Source organism: Hyaena hyaena, unplaced genomic scaffold (assembly GCF_003009895.1).
Source record: "Hyaena hyaena isolate Hyena2069 unplaced genomic scaffold, ASM300989v1 scaffold_358, whole genome shotgun sequence".
NCBI lineage: Eukaryota > Metazoa > Chordata > Mammalia > Carnivora > Hyaenidae > Hyaena > Hyaena hyaena.
Genome location: NW_024080992.1, coordinates 643,464 through 647,512, shown reverse-complemented (window position 1 = coordinate 647,512; position 4,049 = coordinate 643,464). Strand labels below are relative to the sequence as shown.

Here is a 4,049-nt window from a genome sequence, read left to right as displayed (position 1 = left end):
GGAGGCAGGAAACTGAAAGGTTACAGCAGAAGCAGAGGTCAGAGTGAGGCGGGGGCCTCTAACCAAGGAAAGCGAGTGTTCTCTAGAAGCTGGAAAGCGCAGGGACGTGGCTTCTCCCCTGGAGTCTCCAGAAGGAACATATCCCTGCAGACCCATTTTCGATTTCTGGTCTTCAGAACTGTGAGAGAATACACTTTTGTTGCTTTAAGCCACTAAAATTCTAGTTATTTGTTACAACACTAAGAGTAAACTAGTACAGTGCTTTCGTTAATGCCTTCCTTATAGGGTTGTGCACTAAAGGATTAAATGAAAGCAGTTATGGGAAGACTCAGCACAGTGCCTGATATATAGAAAATAAATATAGAAATAAATATAGAAATATAGAAAGAAATGAATATAGAATAAATGCGGTCTACACAGCATCACCCATAACCCCACTGAGTTCTTCCAGAGCTCCCCGCAAAACGTAAGGAGAAAAGACCAAGTATTTAAGAGCAGAGAGAAGAAGCTAGTATTTACTGAGCTAGGTCGGCACTTTACACACTGCAATGCCCACAAGCCTGGGAGGTGGGAGAGCTTAAGAAAACTGCCCACTATCATGCAGCTAACAAGATGGTAAGTCCTGATTCAAATCCCAGTCTCTCTGAATTAAAAGCCCATGATTTTTCTAGCATTCCTTTAGACTTGATAATAGAAAAAAAAAGGGGGGGGCGCCTGGGTGGCTCAGTTGGTTAAGCGTCTGACTTTGGCTCAGGTCATGATCGTGGGTTTGAGCCCCACGTTGGGCTCTGTGCTGACAGTGCAGGGCCTGGACTCTGCTTCGGATTCTTTGTCTCCCTCTCTCTCTCTGCCCCTCCCCTACTTGTGCTCAGTCTCGGTCTTTCTCTCTCAAAAATAAATAAACATTAAAAAAAATTTTCGAAAAAAGAAAAAAGTGGTACTTCTATCTTGAAACACTTGTTTGTGTAAAGAAGACATTTTAACATACCTTCATTCTCAAATAATTATTTACTACTCATTTTGTATGGAGTCCTGTCCTAAGTTCATAGTGCTATGGTGACTGTGACTTTGGCAGCTCTGCGGGCCAAACAAGGGCTGTAGCGGCCATAGTAATAATAATTCGTTCATTATATTTGTAAAGCACTTTTACAACTTAAAAAGGACTTTCAAAAATAGATCCTTTCAAGAGTCTCATGATTTCTAAAAGGCAAGTTTTACTATTTCCTTTTGATAAGAACTCTGAGGATGACAGGCTGCTTTGCCCCAGGCACATGTCTAAATGACATACCAGAAACACGTCTCCTGATTGAAAATTTCATGCCATGTCCATTACACTGGTCTCTGGGAGTGTCCTTCCCACCACGGTCTGAAAAGTGACTTGCAAACTCTCTCCAGCAGAGTGCCTCAGCTGTGGTCAGCTGGCAATCATGCATTTAGGCAACGAGTCCGGAAACAGTGTGCTGAGCTCTGGAGTTATTTTGAGGTCAAAAGCCAGATCTTTTTATGCTGCACATTAAGCTTCCACAGAAGGAACTGGAGATTACTTCTATGGGGTTTGGAGTCAAGTTTTGCTAAAGGTCATTGTATCTTAGAGCTTGCTTGAAACCCTGTATTCTGTGCAATAGCTGCAAATTCTTCACATAATTGTGGTAGGTTCTTCTATTTTATTTTTAGTTGCAGTGGTGTAAAAAAGAATAACCAATATTTCTCTTTGAAGTTTTCCTGTACAAACATAGTAGTCTCTCTTCTCTCTCCAAGTTTGGTAGCCTGTATTCATTTGTTTCCAGGAATTTTTCTTTATACAATATAAATTCATTCCCACAGATGTGAGATAATTACACTTTAGGCAACCCCCTTCCTTTGTAATTATTTACCAGTTCTCTATCCTTTTCTCAAGATGTACATAATTAGTCAAATGAATACACTTAATACTCCCCTCATTTTCATATAAGTTTACATGCTGTTTTAAATGTGCAAAAATTGGGCGCCTGGGTGACTCAGATGGTTAAGTGTCCAACGTTGGCTCAAGTCATGATCTCACTCTTCGTGGGTTCGAGCCCTGTGTTGGGCTCTGTGCTGACAGCAAGCTCAGAGCCTGGAGCCTGTTTCAGATTCTGCGTCTCCCTCTCTCTCTGACCCTCCCCTTCTCACGCTGTCTCTTTCTCTCTCTCTCTCAGAAATAAATAAAAAACATTTAAAAAAACTTAAAAAAAATAAATGTGCAAAAATTGTTCAGAGGACTCCTACTTCTGCATTCACTTATTTATAATTTAAGTATTATTGTAGGGTCCCACTGATGTTTCGCGTATGTTTAAATCTTCATTTAAAAAATAAGTTTGAAATTTAAAATTCAGTGAATTTTGTGTTTGGTTTTATTTTGAAATATAGTCATATTTCAAATCCCCTCCTCCCTTCCTACTTATATGCTGTGTATTCATGAATTGAAACTCTCTGATTTCTCAGCAATTTTATTTTTAGAAGTTTTGAATAAATTAATGATTAAAATGGTAGAATGAGACAGATGACATTTTGCTACACAAACACATTTTGTCTCGTCACAGTGATAATATATATACAGTGAAGCATTTTATAAATAAGTTACTGTACTTTATTCATTCTAAGACAGACATGTTTTCACGCTTTACCATTGTTGAAATTAAGACATGTCCTGTATGGTAAGAAAGCATAGTTTAATTAGCAGTGTTTTTTCTATTTTTTAAAATTTATTATTATTATTTTTTAAATTTGAGACAGAGAGTGCATGAACAGGGGAGAGGTGCAGAGGGAGAGAGAAACTTAAGCAGGCTCCAAGGTCTCAGCACAGAGCCCCATGCAGTGCTCGATCCTATGACCCTGGGATCATGAGCTGAGCTGAAGTCAAGAGTTAGATGCTCAACCAACCAACTGAGCCACTTCGGGGCCCCAGCAGTGGGTTTCTTTTTTTTTTTTTTTTTCTATCTCAACACTATGATGTAAAATAAGGCTGCATCTTCAATTTGGTAGCACTTTAGATTCAATTAAATAAAATATATACCAAGGCTATTCTACATGCTTTATAGATTTCCTCACCTAATCTTCTAAGCAATCCTATGATACAGGCAAAACTATTCTCCACGTTGGCCAGAAGAAGGAACCTGCCCCCATCGTTTACCAGCTATACCACAGTCTGTGGCATGCTGATAACAACTAGTTCCCATAAGAGTTGGGGGAAAGCTTTGATTTGTAGCATTTGCTAATTTCCATGGCATTAATAGTGTCACATGGCCAACTTCAAGCTACCAACATGCAGCCACTGAACATAGAATTAGGAAGATATGCCCAAAATTGGCTCTGTGAGCAGGTGTGAGCTGGCCCAGGCATACCACTTACCTTATGTGTTCTTCCTTTATCAAACCTCTGGCTTTAATATCACTCACACACCAAATACCACAACACCCAGCTCTTCATTGGTCATTTCCACTTGGAAGCCCTACTGGCCCCTCTAGTCTGAGAAAATAGTTTTGAAAATATGGTGGTGAGACTCTATGCTGCTTACAAGCTAGCAAATTAGCCTGCCACAGTTTCGTGGACGTTGTTACAATGCTCCTGGATCATAGACCAAGGGCCTTATTATCCACAGAGAAGCAGTAGCCATAGCACTGACATTTCTTTCTTTTTTTCTTTTTTTTTTTTTTTTTCCCCAGCAGGGGCAACAGTGTGAATCTCCCCTCCCAGCGGAGGATAGAGAGGCCGGCAGGTACAGAAGGTAGCATTACAGGCAAAGGAACCTGGGTTCGGGCACCCACATCTTACATGGGGAGTAACCTTGCCTGACTTTTGTCTTCGAGGGAAACACTATCTGCAAGACTGTAAGCAAACCTCCCCTTTGCTTCAGAGGAAACACTCTGCTCTCTCTGTCTTCCGAGAGTGCTCACTATACAATCATCTTTGAAAGGACGGTCTGGAACAAGATGTGCAGAAACATGAGAGACCCACGGAGAAGTTTCCGATGGCCACCTACAGAGGTGAGGGCTGACTCCGTCTAACCTGTCTCTCATGGCGTTTAATTA

At 40.7% G+C, this 4,049-nt stretch overlaps 1 non-coding gene across 1 annotated transcript; it reads left to right on the top strand.

The window, feature by feature from the left end:
- The first annotated feature begins 712 nt into the window (after nt 1-712).
- TRNAQ-UUG lies at nt 713-788 on the top strand. Its single transcript has one exon. It is a non-coding gene; the product is annotated as a tRNA-Gln (tRNA).
- Nucleotides 789-4,049: the final 3,261 nt, after the last annotated feature.